Source organism: Mauremys mutica, chromosome 2 (assembly GCF_020497125.1).
Source record: "Mauremys mutica isolate MM-2020 ecotype Southern chromosome 2, ASM2049712v1, whole genome shotgun sequence".
Taxonomy (NCBI): domain Eukaryota; kingdom Metazoa; phylum Chordata; order Testudines; family Geoemydidae; genus Mauremys; species Mauremys mutica.
In genome coordinates, this window is record NC_059073.1 from 141,852,256 (window position 1) to 141,874,616 (window position 22,361).

General features: G+C 40.6%; 1 protein-coding gene across 3 annotated transcripts in view; it reads right to left on the bottom strand.

Annotated features, from left to right (window-relative positions):
* The window catches only part of SLC23A2 (solute carrier family 23 member 2), a 110,399-nt gene extending 88,299 nt beyond the window's left edge, over positions 1-22,100 (bottom strand). For 2 of the 3 annotated variants that reach the window (XM_045005069.1, XM_045005070.1), the window contains exons 1-3: positions 22,042-22,096; positions 18,651-18,717; positions 895-973 (exon numbers count right to left, since the gene is read on the bottom strand). The gene's annotated coding sequence lies outside the window, so the exon portion shown is untranslated. Of the gene's footprint in view, positions 1-894; positions 974-18,650; positions 18,718-22,041 lie in introns of all 3 variants that reach the window. The other variant, XM_045005071.1, reaches the window with a different exon arrangement.
* Positions 22,101-22,361: the final 261 nt, after the last annotated feature.

The following is a 22,361-nucleotide window of genomic DNA, read 5'->3' on the forward strand; positions in this document are numbered from 1 at the left end:
GCATAATGCATACAAATAAAATTAAACCAATGGCCTGGAGGTGGTTTAGACATGATGAACTGTTGTATACATGCTGGAATATTATAGGCAGAAAATCCAGTCAACACAGTCAAAATCCTCAAACTGCATAGGACAACTATTTAAATGCCTGATTTTATAAAAGCTATAATCATGCCGGTGCACACTCCCCACCCATCCCACCCCCGTTTCCAGTATTAACTATTGTTAATATTGATGTTGTTATACTGTTAGTTACATGGTTTGTAGAACAAAACACTGGAGAACACACACACACAGTATACAAAGAAAGGGGGAGACATGAACACGTTACGTGACTGCTATGAAAATATTTGTATAGCTATTACTTAAATCAATAAAAAAACTAATGAACTCAAATCTTGTCTGACAGCACAAAATTTAGTTAGTGAAAATCCATGCAAGATCTATAAGGCTAAGTATATATTGTGGTTCATTCATCTTACAGATAGGCTCAGTAAAATTAGGTCCTTATTTTAAAAGATACTTTTTAAATTGTTTCTTTATTGTAGTTTACTCAATGTCCTATGTATATTAACAGTTTTCATTTCTACAGAAAATGTAATCCAAAGATGTAAGTCCTTTCCAAAGACAGGTATGCATTATACATTTTAACAGATGGAGGAACTCAGGCCAAGTAAATGGCTAGCCGAAAGTTACAAAGTATGTCAAATACAGAACCCTGAAATACTACCTTCAAATTTCTATCTGAAACTATACTGCAAACTAGGCAGCCACATTATGTAAGTTCTGAAGCGTAGCTTTATAAACCAGTTTAATCACAAATATCATCAACAAACATTACAACAAAAAAGGCAAAATATTGGAACACAACATGACTTTACACTGAATGCTTACCTTTGCTAAAGCTGTTGGTGGCTAAAGACTGGCTTTCTCCTATTCCTTCTTTCAGTAAACAACAAGTAAAAGCTTCTCTCTATAAAGGTGAAATAGGAACGATTAGCCTTATCTCAGATGCTGAGCATTCACATATTTAACTGTGGTCAATTAGAGCAACAGGTACTCAACACCTCCAGAAAATAAGTTTTGTTGGCTTTCTGTTAAAAACAGCTTTAAAATTGCCAAACATTTGCACTGCTCACAAATTGAAGAGAGCTAGATGGCACTATTGCTTTGTTTTTCAGCTCTTAAAAAACTGGGTTCAAAAACTTCTTTAAATCGCAAGTGGAAATCAATACTACACACTAGTCAGTCTCTCACCAGCACCGAAATGGTGGGAACCATTGTAAATCTGCCCTGAGCTGTGTCTGCAGTGTTGTAGCCATGCTGGTCGCAGGATATTAGGATATCTACACCAGCACTTTAGTTGGCAGAACTTTTGTCCGTCAGGAATGTGGGGGGAAAAAAAAAACACATCGCTGAATGACAAAAGGTGTCGACAGTGCTATGTCAGTGGAAGACGCTCTCCCGCTGACACAGCTACCGCTGGTCATTGGGGGTGGTTTAATTATGCCAACGGGAGAGCTCTCTCCCGTCAGCACGGAGTAGCTACATGGGAGACCTTACATTGGCGTAGCTGTATCAGTACAGCTGTGCCACTGTATGGTCTGTAGTGTAGACATAGCCCTGAGACAATGTGGGTGAAATAATAACTTGTATTGGTCAACTTCTATTGGTGAAAGAGACAAGCTTTGGAGCTCTCCTTCAGGTGTGGGAAAGGTTATGTAACTCGGAATGTTACAGCTAAATACAAGGTGGGACAAATCGTTTACCATAAGGTGTCAACATGTTGTAAGAGACCATTCAAGGTGAAGTGAGCAGTTAACACCTCTGCAGTTGTAGGACAAAGGAGGTTTACTGGGTTACAGATTGTTGTAATGAGCCATAAATCCGGTCTCTTTATTCAATCCATGATTTTGTGTCTAGCAAAGTTATGAATTTAAACTCCTAGGCTCATCTTTTCATAGAACAGAAGGCCTGGAAATGACTGATGTGTACATTTGTGCACTAGGAACTGTAATAAGTATCAATTAGCTGGTGAATTATTTCCACATACACAAAAACACACATCTGCTCTCTGTGGAATGGAAGTGCACATGAGGCTGCATAAACCCTATTTTCAGATTTCCATAGCCTGGAATGAAAGCTGAACTTTATGGAACTCAGACATATAATAATCACAGTAATACTTCTACCGGTCTGCTTCTACACCTATCGTATCTTACTTTTCAAGGTTTTCTACTAGCTCCAAAGTTGTGTTCTGCATATTGCTTGTACACCAGATGATGCAGTTGACATTAGTCTGGTGTAGATATCATATACGATGAAATAAAAATAATACCACCAGCTTTTATACAGTGCTCATCATCCATACATGGCCACATGCTTTACAAAAGAGTGCGGTATCATTTATCCCCATTTTTAAAAAGAGGAAACTGAGGCACAGAATGGTGAAAGTCAGCCAGCCAGAGGCAGAGCTGGAAACTGAAACCACATTTCCTGAATCCTAGTCTAATACTCTAGCCACTGGACCACACTGCCTAGAATTGGATCAATCAGCACATGTCCATGGCTTGGTCTTTTCTGGGTTTATATGCCATGTTGCATAGTGAGAAAAGTGTACAAGGGAACCAGAGGCTGATTTATTTATCCCATTTACCTTTGGGAGATTGCCCCTAGGATTCTGCTTTAAAGGGAAGAGTAAATCCATGCTAGTTAAGTCCTGTGCAACAATTTTGGTAAGAAAAGCAAATTATCACGGTGACCCTCCATAGCTGATCATTTTTGTTTATGAAGTTTATTTGCTTGATTAATTTTCAATTCTTAAAAACAAACCTACAGGAGTTACAGTTGCAAGGAAGAGAGATGGTGTTTTTGAAGGGGTTGTCTACACTGGCACTTTACAGCGCTTCAACTTTCTTGCTCAGGGGTGTGAAAAAAACACACCCCTGAGTGCTGCAAGTTTCAGCGCTGTAAAGTGTCAGTGTAGACAGTGCACCAGCACTGGCAGCTATTCCCCGCGTGGAAGTGGGTTTTTTACAACGCTGGGAGAGCTCTCTCCGAGCGCTGGTGCTGCGACTAAACAGCTGCGTTGCTAGTAAAGGCATGCCCTAAGAGTTGGATTACTTCAGTTACAACATTGTTACTTTTCCCCTCCAAATACGTAATTTATATATATTTGTGTGTGTCTGTGTACATATGTACACACACATACACATACGCCATTAGTTTCTCTGTCCACTTACAAAGCAGAGGCATTCAGTCAAAGGATAAACAAATATTGCAAAATATTCTATTCAGATACCAATATCTGCTATTAGACATATACTGATCAAAATATCTGGAAATTTACTGAGCGCCTACCCTAACTTAAGACAGGTGCATTTCACATGTTCAATGAGAAATGTGGCCCTACTGCTCAATAATTGTTCCTGCAAACACTACATTTCAAGAGTAAGGACAAATCTCTTTTTCCTCCCCCCTAATCTATCACAGTCCCCAGAAAAATTGTTACTTTTTATTTAGGTGCAGCATGACAATACATTTGCATGTGCCTTTTATCTAGGTGTGAAATGCCAATTAATTGCATGATTATGAATGCCAAGAAAGCAGGATAACATGGCCCAATGCATGCCAACTCTTCCCAATTAAATCACTCTTTTTGATCTTTCATACATCTGTTATCTTGTAACACAAGACTGAATAAGAAAGTGATTCCAGTGCTATTACAAAACTTATCTTCAAAATCTGTTTTAAAAGACCAGAAGCATCACATTTGTTAGCTAATGTTCAAATGCTTGAGGCTGCCCTTATTAGAGCAGGATTTTTCAACTTAGTAGTAGGTCCCTTGGCAAGGAAATCATACAGGGGACATATCTGATTCATCAAGGCAAGATGAGTCTCTCTAGCATGTTAACAGTGTTCTTCTCAAAACAGGGTCACAATGGAAGGCTTGAAGTTTCTTCCAACCATCAAATTATATAGCATATCCATATATGAACATCCTCCCTTTGAAGCCCTCCTAAAACAACCAGAGGACAAGCAAAGCAATTGTACAAGAAAGTAGCTTTACATACAGTATTAACAGAATAAATAGACCTAAATCTCATCACTATTTAAAGAGCTGAAAACAAACAAATTTTATCTTGCAGACATTTATAAATGTTTAGAGATTTCAGATTTTAACTGCAGGTACAGTAAAGCACAGCCTTCGGTGGTAAAATGTACTCTAAATTCACAGAAATTACTACAAGAACTTGAATGCCAGTATCATCTTGCTTACAAAAGCATTTAAGATACATCCCTTTAATATGAAAGCATTTAGGGCTCCTACACTTAATACTTTGTAAATTACATACAGAGGCTACATCTGACTAGTGAAATCGTTCTGAAATCCTGCCATTTGACTTCAATGCATGATCCTCGAGTAACATGTTTGCTCCTTACAAAACCCTACTAGTTAAAATCTAGGTCTTTCCACTGTAACAGAAAGGATGTACACTGCTATCCTATCATAGTGACATAATTGGGATTTCATTTTCTGGTTTGAAAGCGTACTGTTAATGCCTGACTTTTTATTTTTATCCTAAATCTGATTACAGGCCATATTACTATGGAACATTTCTTAGAACTTTTCCTGCATCTGTATGTTTTTACATATTAAAATCAAACGATAAAATACTCAGTTAAAAAAAATAGTCAAGAGGGAGTTATATTTTTAAATATATGTTCATTACTCAAGAAGAAAGCACATTGAATACATTGTGATTTCCAGGACCAAGTGTCAGAGATCACTTTCAAATATTTGAAAAAAGTTTCCCTTCCATATACAGGGCCATGAGCTTTGTGGGCACAGATGTAACTATTCCTTCATAAAATATAGTAAGATGGCAGCCAGTGATCTACTGTTCTTTTTATTAGGTCAGGAATCTTTGACATTGATCACATACTTTTTACTGGATCTCCATTTACATTCACAAATCATTCTTAATGGTGGATCAACCACCAGAGATTATCTTTACAACTAAACTTGGATTGGCACAACAGTAAATATATGGTTCAATGTTCAATAAGGGTTAACTTGATGTTCATTTCAATGCTAACTTTAACTATTACATTCAAAGCAGCAAAGAGTCTTGTGGCACCTTATAGACTAACAAGACGTTTTGGAGCATGAGCTTTCGTGGGTGAATACCCTCTTTGCTGCTTTTACAGATCCAGACTAACATGGCTACCCTTCTGATACTATTACATTCAAGTTTCAGGGAGCACCTGGGTTTCTTGCTACAGAAGATTGTCAATACTTCTTTCTGCCACACACACTAAAACATGCACAGCCACAACTCAAAGAAACAACTTGCATTGCACCAGACCTCATACCTGCTGCTGAGTATCTAATCTGCTATTAAGCAAGGTGACCAAGTACTCTCCAACTATACCTGATGTCTGCCAGTATCTTGGACCCTTCACAGTCAGGCTTCATATCAGGATACAGCACACAAATGGTGCTAACCCCGCTCAGGGGGTGATCTGCTAGCCACAGACAGGCAAAAATCCACACTCATTCTATGGGATCGCTCTGCAGAACCCAATGCCACAAATCACAGGATGCTACTCACACACTTTAAGAAACCTAGGCCAGGTCTATACTTAAAACATTTGCCAGTATAGTAACATTGGTCAAGGGTGTGATTTTTAAGGACAGTTTTTTATATCAGCAAAAGCCATAGTTTAGAGGCAGTTAAACCAGCAAACAACTGCTTTTGCTGATATAGCTTGTTTTGTTCAGGGAATTTGTATTAGCAAAAACACTTTTTTGCCAGTATAAACAACATTTATACTAGACTTCCACAGTGAGATGATTGCAGGCTGTGCACAAAACTAGAAAGAATTCTGTTTTTTAACTGAAGTTAATTCTCTATTTTTATACAAACAAAAGCAACTCCAAATTCATATATTCTTGAACTCAACATGCTATGCTGTTTGCACAGGTGCTTAGGAAAAACTCCTGCACTAAATGCTAACTGATGAAGCAGAATAATCTAGCTACAAAGGTGAAGTGGCATTAGAACTAGGAGAAATGTGCATAAACCTGTCTCTGTTCAATCTTAAGCTTCAAATACTGTTATCTCATTCAGGACTCAGTAAGCAAGTGATACCTACAAAAGTTATTCAAGTACTCCCTTGCTGCTGCAGTAACCCTAACACACCTACTTTCATCTGAAATTAAATATTCCCATCAATCTTCAAAGCATGGCCACAAGCCCATCTCAAATTTAGCATACACTCACTGTCTTTCCAATAATTCAGTTGGTAGAGTAATGCCCTTCTGATTTGGTAACTATACATTCCTTTAGGATTATTTCAAGGAAGCTTTCCTAGGAATAGTCAGCAAATGTATGCTCATTTTTATGTAAAGGACTTGTTAGGTTTCAAGTGTGAGGTACTCAGTTCTTTCAATTACCCATTTTCCTCAATCCAGCTCTTACCCCACTGTAGAATTTTTTAGCTAACTGCACAACCAATACAGCGGATGTTGCAGAATTTAGCCCCCTGTACTACATGGCTCAACGTCTCACCGTGGGCAACTGGCAGTGCTATGAGTTAATGTGACCATGTTTACCATCTAGTACTAAGAGTGGTGGTTGTCACTGGGAAAAGAGTAGCAGCAGAGCAAAGGAAGAGAGACATTTTCATAGATTGTAAGGCCAAAAAGGACCATTGTGATCATCTAGTGTGATTTACTGCATAATACAGGCCATAGTATTTCCCTGAATTAATTCCTGTTTGAACTACAGCCCTTTTTTTTTTTTTTGGGGGGGGGGTGGGGGGGGGGGGGAAACCAATCTTGATTTTATCATTTCCAGTGGTGGAGAAACCACCACAAACCTTGGAGACAACGAGGAGACAAGAAGTGTATCACGGGGAGAGATGAAAGGGGAGAAAAAAAAACAAAATTATTCCATCAAGATAGAATCCCTTGTTAGAGATGAAGTACATCTAGAAAACTTTATTTTGGCATCAGGAAGAGTCAGAGGTGATAAGGGAAGGCTGACTCAGATGACCTACAGAAAAGAAAAAAACATACAGAGCCCTTAAAGATCTAATACCTATGTTTCACCACTAGTGGGGGAAAACTACTATTGATGACTTTTATATATAAAATTCTGTTTCACTAAAAGGCAATACACAATATAATTTTAATGATTCGGAGAGTCACAATATACTGAAGTTAGCAGAATCCACTATTGCCTATAGTAGGGCCCTTCATTTTTGGTTTTTATTTTATTTAAAATTACCCAGGAAATTATCAGTATTTATTACTACAACAAAACAGGTGAAAATCAGTGCAAAACATATTAATTTTTCTGGATAAATATCAGGGTTTATTTTGGTGGACGGAAGGACAGGAGAAAAAAGCATTCAGTACATTAATGCTCTGATGAACAAAATTCAATGTGGTTTGATGCAGAACTAAAACAGAACTTAAAACACAATTTCTCCTCTGAGTTTAAGAAAACAATAGATCGCTAATCCCCAAATAAAACTTTTCATTTGAATAAGCAGTTTATTGTTGTAGACTTAGTACTATTAGCCTATAAATATTTACATTTAATAATTGGGCCACACCATTAGCAGCACATACACTCAACTTCATCATTTTCTCCTCTTTTTTTTTTAAACTCTCATACTTCCTTGTGTTCTCAACAGGGCTTCAGGGGGCCTGGAGCAAAGCGGGGAGCTGCGGTGCTTTTACTCACCCCGCGGCAGTCCAGGTCTTCGGTGGCATTTCGGGGGACCCTTCAGTCGCTCTGCGTCTTTGGCAGCAATGAAGGGTCCCCCGCCGCCGAAATGCCGTCAAAGACCCGGACCGCCTCCAGGCCAGGCTCATGGGGCCCCTGCGGGACCCGGGGCAAATTGCCCCACTTCCCCTCCCCCCCCTCCCCTGGGCGGCCCTGGTTCTGAAACGTATTATGATACAGATTTTCATTTTCTTCCCATTTTAATGTGTCAAATCTTTAAACCATTATCTGCTAACAGCTTGAAGGGGTACATGGTGGGCATGATATTCATCAGTACATTCAGATGCAGAGGCACTTCAGAGCTTGCATGCATGTCTGTTTGTTTACTGTGTGTAACATGTAGACTAACACAGTCTTAGTTCCACAGGCCTCTTTGCATATACACACAGACTAATGTATTATTGTAATACATATATCGTATGCAATGTGTTGTATTTTCCTAATAAAATAAGTTGTTTTTATATATTTGAATGATATAAAAGCAGGGTGAAAATCAGAAAAAAAAGGAATACTTTTTGTATTTTTCAGTAAAAATCGGTTTAAACTGAAAACTAAGGGGCTTACAAGTACCAGTCTAGTCCAGTGATGAAAAGGGGTGATAGCAAGGGAGGGTGTGCTGGTGGATGAATAAGCTAGTGAGAACCTAGGCACCCCAGCTCCCATACAAGTGCCTTTAATAAAGGAGTTTGTCCATAGCCACCTCAAGGAGGCAGCAACTTTTGGACACATCTTTTAACTCAAGTTGTTTTTTAAATAGACCTGAATTGAGTTTTCCTCTCCTTAAACAAGTAAAACCAATATGTTTTCCAGCCTAGTTCTTTTTTTCTTTGTTTGACATTTCAAAGGATGTCACAATAGCCATTTCAAAGGCTCTGGCACAAACTAGAGAAGGGACAAGATTGAACACTGCAGATCCCAATGTGAGAGGACCCTCCAGGGTGAAGAGCAATTGCCCCAAACAATCTACTTGGATCTCTTAGTAAGCTTAGTATAAACTACTGCATTTTTTGTGCATCAGGGTTTGCTTTTGTTTTTTATGCTTGCACTACTCTGAGAAATATTTACTTTCCTTTGCTCATAAACATTTTATTCACAGATACTAGTGTCAAAGGAGGTTGCATTGCTTATCTCCTGTTTGCTGTTGCCACTGACTTCATTACGAGAAAGTGTAGATGGAGTCAACACAGGCATCCATGGCTTAACAAAAGTACATAAAAACATCTAAGTTTTGCTGGTAAGCTTATAAGCATGTGATTGCTTGAAAGAGCTGTGGAGTAGCTTGTAGCTAAGGGTAATAACAATAGCCTCTGAAGGGAAAGCATAGTGCAGAGTAGGCCTGGCTTGCTGGGGAACTCAGTGTAGACAGGGAACTGTGCAGCCTGGAAAAACCCAAGTCAGGAAGGTCTGTGTGCAAGAGAGGTGACAGTTAGGGATCTGTGAACCTACAGTGGCTGCCCTTGCTAAACCATGGAAGGGGTATACAGGCACAGTTGCCTTCAACTGTGACATCTACTACAAGGAATTACAGGGAAGGACCAGGAACTGAAAAAATTCCAAGAAGGAAGCAATTCAGAAAGGTTTAACAGCCATCAGCAGTACTGAGGATAATAAAAGTTTCTATTTCAAAAGGGCTTAGATTTTAAGAGCATATGGAAAGTCCAGTGAAATTAGTGGCATAAATTTTATTTCACTAATGCTATCCATTCAACACTCACTATTCTGTCATGCATTACAGAGGGCACCTGCCAGCAATCTACCAAAACAAACTGATATACTGGGCCAGTGACACAGAGCCGAGGCAAATCTCACAGTTGCCCACAGGAACAATGAAGGTCTCAGACAGTTCTATCAGAATGCGTACTAACACCTGAAATGCCACGTCTTTACTGACAACCTCTAGCATATTAGGGATTAATTCATGTTTATTAAGGGCTTTGAAAATCTAAACCCCCTTTTCCAAGAGGTGGTGATAACAACCATAAATTGCACTGCCACGTTCTTCCAAATGATCACACAGGCCTGTTTTAAAAACGACGTCCAAGTGGAAACCAAGTTTGCCCTCCAGCATTAAACTATGGCTTTCAAAGAACCCAACAAACTGTTAGTCTGTTTGTGCATTTTACTCCAGTGACAGTTCTTATATGGAGTTTCTGAAAGCAAGATTAGAATCTGAAAGCAAATTAACATGCTAATTTCAAACTGTCTCAATTGCAGAGAAAAGGGGATGGTTATGTCAGAAGATGACTTTTTAATGCAAATGTTTGCAATAAATACATTGATAAATCTCTTTCCACAGGTTCACCACAGAAAAGCAGCTTGTGTTAGACAACAAGGAAAGTCTCCAGAAAACATTAAAAACAGAACAAGAAATAGGATTTACCTGAGTTATGTTAGTTTTACTATTGGCGACTAATCATGAGGACAAACCCAGTGATTTACGGTCACTAACTTGACATGGAATATCTTAACTATTTTTTTAGGGGCTAGATCAGCAAAGGAGACTTAGATTGAGCATTTTAACACCTAACTTTTAAGGTGCCCTACTACTGCCTAGTGAGATTTACAACCCTGAGTTAAGTGCCCAGGCTTCCTATACAATGCATAGGAGAAGTTAGGCACCTACGAATGGAGCCACAAAAACCACTGAGCTGAGCAGGAAGTTTCCTGATGTAGCCAGTAGGAAATGCCCTAAGACCTGCCCCTCAAAAGGTCATAGATGTCTAAGTTTGGGAGTCAGAGCCATGAACCCTCTCCTGAAGTTAAATGTCTAAGCCGTTTCTCACAAAAAAAGAGTTGGTAGTATCTTTATAACCTTTAGCCCGGTGTTCAGGGTACTTAGCCAGGACGTGTAAGACCCATGTTCAGTTCCATTCTCTGCCTGATTGTGGAGCAAAGACTTGAACTTGGATCTCCCCACTCTCAAGAGAATGCTGTAACCACTGGGCTATGGGTGCATGCTGGGCAGATCGCTCAGGCTCTCCTGTTGAAACTGTTCCTCTGTGTATAAATAATTAAATATGCATTGGAGCACTTGGATCTCTCTTCTCCTAGGTGAGCGTGCTAACCACTGGACTAAAGTTACTGGGGGTTGGAGGAATGCAACACCATTTTTTCCTTGTGTTGTTTTGTGCAGCACCCATTCTGGTAGGCAGTTTCTGACACCACCTACTAGATGGAGCCCCGCAGGTGAGATAGGCAAGGCAACGTCTTGTTTGAGGATCTTAGCTGTGAGCTAGGCGCCTAGACAGAGGCAGCTGTGTGCATGCCCAGCTAGAGATTTAAGCACTAGGGACTTTAGGCACCTACAGAGATAGATGGCAGCTGACTGGGGGATTAAGGTGGCTAAAATGGCAGTTAGGCATCTGAATCCCTTTATGGGTCTAGCCCCAGATAGTTTCTCACACCAGAGCAAAACATTAACTCCTATCATTAATGCTTTTAAAATTATCTGAGCACTCCTCACTCTCTTGCCCATACAGTGAAAGATTTATGTAATACTGCACTTTATTTCAACATATTATGGCAACTATCTAGTAGTTTATCACTTTCACAACGGAACAAGTTTGAAAAGATTGTTTACACAGACTGGCATGTGTTCAACCAGTCGTGCTCATTATTCCCCTTGCTATTGTTTGAGATATGTTTAGATAAAAGGTATTATTCAATCATCCAGCTTCACCTCCTCACCATTCTCTGTTTGTGAAGCCAGTTTGCTGTTTTGGAAATTAATGCAACGTTACAAATTTAGCATTGCTACTTCACTGGAGAAGCAAATATGAAAAGGAGATGGGCAGTAACAAGACATTGCTTAAACACAACTGATAGTCTATGCAGCAAGTAAAATGATTAACATGGGTACAGCAAGGTGTGATTTACCAAATAATAATAAAAATTAACCCACAATGGGTTTGAAATTTTTCCTCAGCATAGAAGTCTTTAAGTAAGAAAAGATTTAGAATACATTTAAGTCCAACATGGACTGAGAATTTATACTTAAAGAAATTTTTTTTACCAATTAGCCAACCAATGTAAATGAGAAGATAATAGAAATGAAACATTTCCATTTCTATGTTGGTCATCAAGGAATGTCACAAAGGAAAATTAGAATAGGTCGACAGTGGTTCAAACAGCTACAAAGATATTTTTACCATCTTGAGTAAAACCTTGAAAAAAATGTATTCTTACAACAAGACTACCCTTTTAAGACCACCTTATTTTAGGCCATGTATTTAAATTGGTTAAATGAATAAATTTTCTGTCTTTTGTAACCTTTTGACAGGCTAACAATTTATTCTTTTACCATGTATTAAAGTTAAAAGGCTTTTATGGTGTTTCTGTACATAATTTGGTTTGGCACATTTTAGTAACTAAAGTTATATGCATAACACAATGATTGGCATTGTGTTATGCATATATGGCACTTAATTGGCATTACTTAATGTCCATATGCCTTGAACCTTTTCTTAAATGCAGTAACTCTTTCCCTGTTATTTACTATTTGGAGTAAAACCCCTTTCTTATATATTCTCCCTTCAACAGACACAACTTCCTATTTGAATAATTAAGGCAAGACGAGATCAGTGTAGATATCCTCTTTTTAAAGATACCCACACACTGTGATGTCTCCACAACCAATCTATTACCTGCCATTCAACAAGGCACTGGTTGTCACAACAGCTTACAGAATAAAAATGGTAATTATACTTTTATACTTAATATACCGGATGCATTGTTCTAAGGACAAAGACTGAGCATATTCAGAAAGTGCTGAATGGACTATGAAAGCATTTGTTAACTGGTGTGCAGAAGCTGAGCTAACATATGTCCAAAAGATTAAAATAAAAAAATAAAAAAGATCTTGCTAAAAATAGCGAAAGTCCAAGGGTTCAGACAATTCTATGGTCTTAGGCTCATCTAACGCTAGGAAACAAACCCACTGCTGACAATCATCAATAAATTCCTCTGAAATTATGTTTAAAATTGTTTAATTGCTCGTATTGCTTGGTTTAACTGAGTTCCAGGCCTGGTCAACACTTAAAATTTACACTGGCATTGCTACATCTGCTCGAAGTGTGAGCTAATGGCTGAAAGCTGAAGCTAGACAAATTCTGACTGGAAATAAGGTGTCCATTTTGAACAGAGAAGGTAATTAACCATTGGAACAATTTACCAAGGTTGTGGTGGATTCTCCATCTCTGGCAATTTTTAAATCAAGATTGGATGTTTTTCTAAGAGATATACTCTAGGAATTATTTTGGGGAAGTTCTCTCACCTGTGTTATACTAGGTCAGACTACATGATCACAATGGTCGGTTCTGGCCTTGGAATCTAGGAATGTGGTTTGGAGAAGTGGTATTACTGTAACAGCAGAACTACTCCTTCTATCTGCCTATGTGGAATCTACATGAGGGGGCTATGCCAGTGTAGCTAGGCTGACAGAACCACACTGACATGGGCTCTGTAATGTAGATATGGCCTTTGTAATGTAGATATGGCCTTAATGACACATTTGGTAATGGTGCTGAAAATTGTTTTGTCCTCCCATGCTTTGTCCTTTCCAACTAAACCATTGTCAGAATAGATTCAGAGGATATGACTACTCTGCAATTAAAAACCGATGGCTGGCCTGGGCCAGCAGACTCGGATTCACGGGGCTTAGGCCAAGGGACTGTTTAATTGTGGTGTAGATGTTCTGGCTGCAGCTGGAGTCTGGGCTCTAGGACCCTGCAAGGTGGGATGGTCCTAGAGCCCAGGCCCCAGCCCAAGCTCAAAGGTCTACACAGCAATTAAACAGTACCATAGTCCGAGCCGGCAACAGGAGTCTAATTCAATGCAGACATACCCAGAGGGACCCACTGCTAAAATCGGTTGCCAGTGACTGTAGTGTTTCCTAGAGTAGAAGAGGACTCGGAGAAATATTCTCTGTCAAGAGTAGTATCAGCTACCAGCTATCATGCTGACTCTCCCCCATCTTCTCCCTTAGTGACCTATACAATCAAAACTGGGATGGATTTTACAAAAAAAACAATGGAAATATGCCAGTATGGTGGAAATACCATGACCCAGGTTTTGCAGAGGGAGACTAGTATGTTGCTTCTATACTGCCTTTCATCCAAGGATTTGCAAACATCAAAGTCAGCCGACACAGCTGTGAAAAGATTATTATTGAGCATCTAGGAGCTCTAATCATGAACTAGCACCCCATTTTGCTAGGTACTGGGCTATACCAAGTTAAGTTCTTCATTACTGTACAAGTTTTCCAGCTCTTGGTTTTAAAAAAATGCAAATTGAGCTAGCTAGATTAAATAGTCAAATTACATTTGTGACTGGCTCTACAATAAAACACACACCCCAAAATACCTGGAAAAAACAAAAGATGTCCCTCTACCTGCATCTGTTAAATGTTTTAAATGTATAAAATTCCAAGAGTAAATTGGAGTAAGTAAACTAATATGAACATATTCAGAGTAAATATCGGGTTAGTAAAACTACTGTCTGGTAGCCTGAAATTTATAATACTACCAGCATGATCATACAGTACTTTATAAACAATTAATTATCTTCACACTAACACTGTGCAGTAGATAAACATTGTCCCCATTTAAAGATGTGGAAAGGGGGACAGCAGTTGTGACTAACTCACCGCCACACATCTTAAGAGTTTGATCCAACTGCCACTGAAGCTAATAGGAGTCTTTCAATGACTGTAGTGAGAGCTAGACCAAGCTGCTAGTCCATGCCATTAGCTGCTCATGGTTGACCCCATGTTTTTAAAAAGGAACAAACCTGTCCAAACTCAGGGCAAAGCGGTGCTCTACATCACATCAGTTAAAACACTTCAAAAGATGATGCCTTTACCTAGTATGCACATGGCTTCAGAGATAGTATTAAGATTCATGAGCTCCCAGTCTTGCATTTACCCTACTAGATCATAATGCCTCTCTGGTTAAACTGTTGACCCGTACTTAATTCTGCATGTATTTCAACCATCCAGAACATCTAACCTAAGTGAGAATGAAAAGTGACCACCTGCTTCAGTTTCCTTGTAAATGTCACCAAACAGCAGAAGTAATGGAGTATTTGCCCAGCCTGCTTCCTTATGAATTCCTCCTTCAGTTCCCCTTCATGCACTTCTCACAAAGAAACCTGCCTTTTCAGCCCCTCATCTGAAGTGCTGGTTGTTTAAAGAATGACTAATCAGCTGGTCCTTGAATGAGGGACATGCAACTTGCCTACCAAAAATAACTCATTCTGGCTTCAGAATTTTTTTTTTGCCACAACCCTATTGTCTCATTAAATAACTAGGACTCCCTTGGTCTAAAAGACATTACAAGAGACTAGTCGTCAAATGGTCTGGGAACTGCAGACAGAGCTTGGGTACAGTATCAGAAAGTCTTTGTCCCATCCCAGCATCTGAAATGGTCTGCACAGACAAGCATGTTGCCTTTGTTAAGCAGGACAGAAGCAGATACTGGAATCTCCATACAAAGGACCAGTTTCTCAATTTCGTCCTCATTTATCCTTTGTAACTTAACACAGTAGGGATTCCAAGACTCAAATAACACAAAGCAGGCATCCCTTCCCACAAGAAAGGTAAAAGCCACAGCATGTTCAAATCGTATCATAATGCAGTCAGCTCTCAACTGCTATTTGACTTCATGGCATTTTAATTTTATGTAATATTTGCCAGAGAAACAAGAGAGAGTTGCTATTTTTGTAATGCAGCATTTTATTCCGAATTACAAGCTAGTAATAACTTCATAGAATGACAAGTGACAAAGCCATGACAAGCTATCAAGGCTGTAGGTTTGGGGCTTTTTTTGGAAAGCATTTATATGCTCATGAATATTGTAAGATTATTTTTTAAAGCTTAAATTCAATCAGCACCACAAAATAGAAAAACTTTGAAATGTATACTTAAAGGCACAGTATAATATTCTAACTGATAATGCTAAACTAGTGACACCAAAAAGACCACCAAAAATAATGATACTACGGTAGCCAAATAAGAGCCATGATCACAGATGTGTCTCAAAAGTGGGTTCAGTTTACATCTGTAGTACTCTGCAAGTGTAACTTCAGGCCAAAGCTACTTGACCCAAATCTATTATTATAATTATATGGAGATATACCTATCTCATAGAACTGGAAGGAACCTTGAAAGGTCATTGAGTCCAGTCCCCTGCCTTTACAGCAGGACCAAGTACTGTCCCCGACAGATTTTTGCCCCAGATCCCTAAATGGCCCTCTCAAGGATTGAACTCAGAACCCTGGGTTTAGCAGGCCAATGCTCAAATCACTGAGTTATCCCTCCCCTCTTCCAAAGATTTCCCATCATGGCTAATACCAGTTCAGCTCCACTGGCGTTAGCACCTTGATAGCCTTGGCGTAGACAGGCCACCAGCATATTAACGGCCGCATCATCTAACTCCGCTCTAGTGGGCATAGTGCTTCAAATACCAGCAGCAGCCTGTTTACGCTAGGCTACCAGCATGTACACAAAGCCTAAAGTTCTGTCTCCCCACTCCAACCTACTTTTAAATTTTACAGCTGATCACAGCAAGAACAAGCACCCTGATAAGAGTTGAACCCACACTGAAGACTTTTACATGGGGGGAATGGGGAGGGGAGGGGAAATTGCCAACAAGTCTAATGAGATATCAGGGGATGACAAGCAAACCAGAGTAGCTACAATGAAAATGTTCTAGTGCATTTTAAAGTACTAATGAGGCTCAGGCTTACTAAATGCATGTAGGCATAATAATCTATTACATGTACTTAAGAGTGCAAGTATACAGAATCAGAAATTAGATATGGAAGAGACCTATTAAGTCAACTTGCTCATTCACCAGACAATTCAGAATTGCTGTCTAGTATACATTCTCAAAATGTTTTATCCAGTCCACTTAAAATGACTCCCGCAATAAGGTAGCTGACTAACAAATACATGCAGCTAATAAATTTCAGGGATGCCCAGAACATTCCAAACCATCCCTATGTGCAGTGTTAGATTTAAAACATCATCCAGGAAAGAAAAAAAAAAATCAAAAAAATCAACCAACTTTTCCTTCAGTATTTATACCCCATTTGACTCTGTATACTTTGAGCCATTCTAATCAAAAACAAACATATTGTTAATGTTAGCAGGAGGTTACTGATATCAGACCTCAATCCCCTTAATCACAAGGCAGATAACAAGCAAACATCCCTTAACATCTAAAGTATTAGTAATTGCACTCAAGAAACCCTATTTCAGCCATTATTTTTAACCAACACAGAGCCTAGAAGTCTAATACAAAAATACAATTAAATGTCATATTGCTGCTTAGACCATTTCAAAAGTAGTTCTAACAGAACTACTCTTCCTCTATGCCCTTTTAAAAACCCTGGAATCATTCAGAGAGCTCATTTTCTCCAGCACTTTGACGTCACAAGCATTGGATCAAAACACCACTTGTATAGAACGGGAAGGATCCAATGTCCTCTACCACGCACAAGATCAGATCCAGATCATTGTGGTTGTACCTAACATCACCTATATACTGAAGGGCATATAGTGCATGTCCTCAACACTAACAGAATTGCTGTGTGTTTAAATTGTCTCAAACTTAATACTAACATGATTTTGAGAATGGATATCCATGTGCCTTACTGCCTGAAGTGGGGAGGTTAAGAACCACTGGAATCTCCCCATTATTAAAGGGCTGGATTGGACTTCACTCCCTCCTGAGTCAATTAGCACAGCTCTCTTAGACACATGGACAGGAAGGCCCTGAAGTATGGCAGTAAAAGCACTTCAATGGAGCCCAAGACAGAGGGAAGGATAGCCAGTTTAGCAGAGAAACAAGAAGCTGGGAGGATCTAGGGAGAAGCCTGAAGGGAAGCTGTGTTAAGCACAAACTGCAAGAAAACAGCACAACGGGGCTTGGAGATATGAAGTGGCAAAGGAAAACAGCGGCCTGTCTAAAGGAGCAGACCTAGCTACTTTATACAGGGTCCCCAGGCAGAGCAGAGGATGGGCCTGGGTTCCCCTACCAGCCGCTGAGGCATGCAAGCCCAATGGAAGGAATATTGAGCCAAAAGGCAGGTTCAGGAATAGCCCAAGATGGGAGCAAAAGGCTCTCTTGCATTGGGGTGTTTTGTGAACTTTCAGTTGGACGCTTCTGCTACCACACCAGGGGACTGAACTTTGTAACTTGGCTGAAGGGCTGAGCCACAGAAGACCCATTGAGAGATGGACTGCCTGCAAAAGATGCCGGAGACAAGGACCAACCACAGCATTGCACCCTGTCACAACTGCACGCTTCAGGTGGTGAGTCCACTATGTTACAGTGCAATTATAGTACAAACCTAGAAGTTGGAGAAAAAGTGAAATTTCAAAATCCTGATCCTTTTTCCAAGGTGTGCTTTTTTTTATTTTATTTTATTTAAACTAAAGAAACATAGCTGAGAGTTGTCATTTGGATTCACTTCTTCATAGTAAGTGGTGAATTTGTTTTTCTATATTTGTTTTATATCTAGAGGTCAAGATAGGTGCTTAATAAATTACAGTATTTGAAACGGTACGTAAAAGAAAACTTAAAAGTCTAAACTTCATTTTTTGCCTCCTATAATCTGAAAATAGCTGACCACCGCCAGACTTTTTTCCACCTTCCAGACTAGAGTTACCATCGGTACACTACTAATCACGAGAAAATACGGTTTCTAATGGAAACATGCTCCACAATAATGATAGCAGTATTACGGATTACAGGAGAAATGGATAAGAAGTGAAAGCTTACAAGCAAAACATTTTAATGCAATAGAGCACAGCAAACAGATTTTGTTTTCAATTATTTAATTTATTCCTACCTTCCACTACAGCATGATGCACATCCCCTTACATAACCCGAATGTCAGTCTTCTCTTCCTGCAGATTCTAAGCAAAAATAAAACATATTTTAATTATTGACATAGTGTTTCGTAAGTGTTCGCTCTTCGTAAATATAGTTAGGTGAGTAGCGGATGGTTGTAACTGTTTCAGATATGTATGGACATAAAACAGGGAAATTCTTCCGGCTAACTACCAAAATTTCCCCAATCAGTTCCAACACATCTCTCAGTCAGATTGCATTCTGGTTTGTGCTATACCCTCAATTTAATTTACATGACAGGCCCTAGAATACCTAAGAATGTCCTGAACATTCTTCTCCATAGTGCCTCAAGCTTGAAAATGAAATGCATGAGAAAAATGTGTTTGAAAGAAAAATCATCCTTAAAAAATGGCTCCCCAGTCATAGAATCTCTAAGGCCTGGGCTACAGAAAAGAGTAAGAAGAATCTTGTCTATATGAGAGAAATTGACCAGAATAGGTATTGCAGAATAAACTATTCCATAATATCTCCTTGTATAGACACTCCTGGAATAAAAGTCCGGAATAATAAAGTGACTTTTATTCTAAAACAGAATGTCCACACAGGGAGCTACTCTGGAACAGTAATTCAAGTCAATTTCCCCTGGGCAGATAAGGCCTAAAAAAAGTTAATACTGTCTGAAATTAGATCATTATGGCAGGTTATCCACTATTTGAATCTATACTACTAAAAACAAACAAACAAACAAAAAAACTTACCAGTTTAATTTAACCCCCTTCCCAAGTGACAAACTAAACCAAAGAAAGCTATTCTTATACCAGAGTAAGAGCCTCCACATCCAGGTTTCTACACTATGTCAATTACTGGTAAGATTGGGGGGGCGGGCAAAATCTTCCCATGTAGGCAAAGCCAAGGAGAGAAAGTGACAAGCTGACTTGTTCTAATTATAACCCTTTGACATGGAAAACTAGACATTAACAAATTGAAACCCTACAATCGGCAGCATCTCTAGCTATTTTTCTTTTCTACCAAATCTTTTGATGAAAGGGTTGTGGGGGGGTCCCCCACATTTTTAGCATTTTCTGTTAGGGGAAAAAAAGTCAACTGCTGCTGCCCTTACTAAGCTACACATGATGAAAAAAATGTCTCCATCGAAACAACACTAATACCAAAGCTCTGATCTTTATTCTTCTCTTTGAATTCAATTGTGTGTTAACTTCAAAGCAGAAGTGGGGGTATTTCAATGCTAATGCTATTAAGGCAGGCAATAATAAAAACACTCAACAAGGCATAGTTTTAAAATATCTATATCCTCCCACCCCATCTCAGAAAGGACTCTTTTCTTGCTGCTCTGTCACCATGTCCTACTACTTCCTAGAAAACTGTAGGAGTTGCTATTGCTTGGTATATTTCCTTTTTGCTTCCCAAACTCACCTTTGGATCAAAAGTAAATGCAAGATGAGGACATGGTTCTTTACTACCAAAAAAAAAAAAAAAAAAAAAAAGAGCGAGCAGCTGCCCAAGTCACTGCTGGAGAGAATGGTAGTCACAAACCCTGTGCCTTTCCCCTAGGGCTTAAACAATACTCTAGTAACTCCCACAAAAACTCACCAGGGGAAAAAAAAAAAGGTGTTCTCTTATCACACATTAGTTAACACATGGTAAAATCCTAATGAACACAGGGCAGTTTGTAGTTTTTTCCCCCCACACACACATTAGAAGGCTTAGGCAAACTTCAGGGTGGAGCCTAAGGTTCATCTCACCTGGCTAACTCGTGTTAAGACCATGTGTGGCAAAAGTGAAAAGGGAAGAAATGCATCAGATCATTCATTACCTTGTTTTACACTAATCTAGGGACTTCCCCTTTCTGCCAGAACGTGCTTGCAAAGTCTGTGATTCCCCTTCAGGCTGTTAACTTCTGGTGCCTGAAGAACCACCCTCAAAAGCAGATCCAAGGCTGTGTTAAGAGTTTATCTTCTCCGACTAGGCTACAACAATGGTTGTTTCAGAATGAAAGGATGGGAATAAAAGTGAATCCTCCTTTCTCTGGCTCTGTATTTTATCTTTTATAGAAAAATAATCACATACACATAGAAAGCTATGCTACTTGCACATACTATGCTGAGCATTAACTGCTCTACTTATCTTTGAGAAAGTGAAATGTAACTGCAAGCTAGGACCAAGCTTTGATGGTGGAATTTGATTATATCTGTGTCACTCATTTCCAATAAAAATATTTTAAGATAAAGAAAATGCATACACAAAACACACATGGGAGGGAATGTGAGGAACATGGGGCTCACAGGTAAAAGCCACAGAACAAATGTATCCTTTTAGCTGTTCCAAATAAACCCAAAAGCATATCACGAGAGAGGGATCAGACAAGGGGGAGGGGGGTGGAACCCAGCCCACCCCTTCAGAGCCATGTGAGAATTAACCTGAATACTTCACTGGTTTACAAGCTTACCCCCTGCCACCAACTTGGTTGCAAATAAAGACAGGGATATAAGTGGAGAAGAAAAAAACAAACACACCACATTAAAAAAAACACCACCACCTTTTTGGCCTATTTTTTTATTTATTTATTTCCTTTTGCAAGATAAAGGGATCCTCAGCCCATGTACCTAGTGCCATACCCACACTCTAGACAGCCAGCATGACAGCCCAGGCCATGCTATTCCTGATGCAATTAGCTCGCTCTGCCCTCCTGGTACAGGCTAGGGAAGGAAAGCTGCAGCTAAACATGCCAAATGGGGACCCCAGCTCCCAGACAGAACATGGAGGAGTGATCACCTAGCAGGAGCATGGAAGAGAGATAACACTGAGCACCAGGAAGAGGAGGGGGGGGAGTTTATACCTGACCTGAGGAGCGGGTCACCCCCCAGACACACACAGGGAAGAACAAGGGGGTGATACTGAAAGCAGGGAGAGGGTGGCAATGGGGGGTGGGAGGGGAATGGGGCTCATTGGCTATGGAAGGGGGGGGGGGATTATCCCCAGGCAGAGGATTAATACAAAGCGAGGGACAGCGAAGGAGGAAGATGGGTCAATGTCACACAAGATGGAGCAGGACGATAGATGGGGAGGGGGCAGTGCCAGGCAGCACGGAGGGGGGGGCAGTGCCAGGCAGCATTGCTAAGCGGGGGGGGGGGGGCAGTGCCAGGCAGGCAGAAGATCCGAGCTGACTAACCAGCCGAAGGGATGGGGATGATGGGGCCGCAGGGGAGCGGGGTTAGAGGCAGGGCTGGATGCTGGGGGTTACCCCCGGGGGGGGGGGGGGGGGCTGGGGGATACACCCGCAAGGGGGGGCGAGGCAGCCAATGCCTGCGGGGGGGGCAGCCACTGGAGGATAAGGCGGGGGGGGGGTGGCCCGGCTCGCTCCCTCTCACCTGCCATGGCAGCCCCGGGGCGGCTGGAAATGGCGCTGGGGGGGCTCCGGCTCCGGCTCCGCGCTCTCGGCGGCGGCGGCGATTGCGGAGGCAGCAACAGCAGCGGCGGGGCCAGCCCGGGCACGCGGGAGGGGAGGGGCGGCCCCGCGCGGCTCCGCCCCCCGCAAGATGGCGCCCGCCGCGGCTGTCCCCCCCCCCCATTTCCTGGGCCCTCCGCGGGGCGGGTCGTCGCCCTGCTGCCCCCTCCATCCCCCATGTCCCATGCGTGCGCCGCCCCCCTTCACCCCAATCCTCCCCGTGCCCCCCATCGCTCCCCCTCT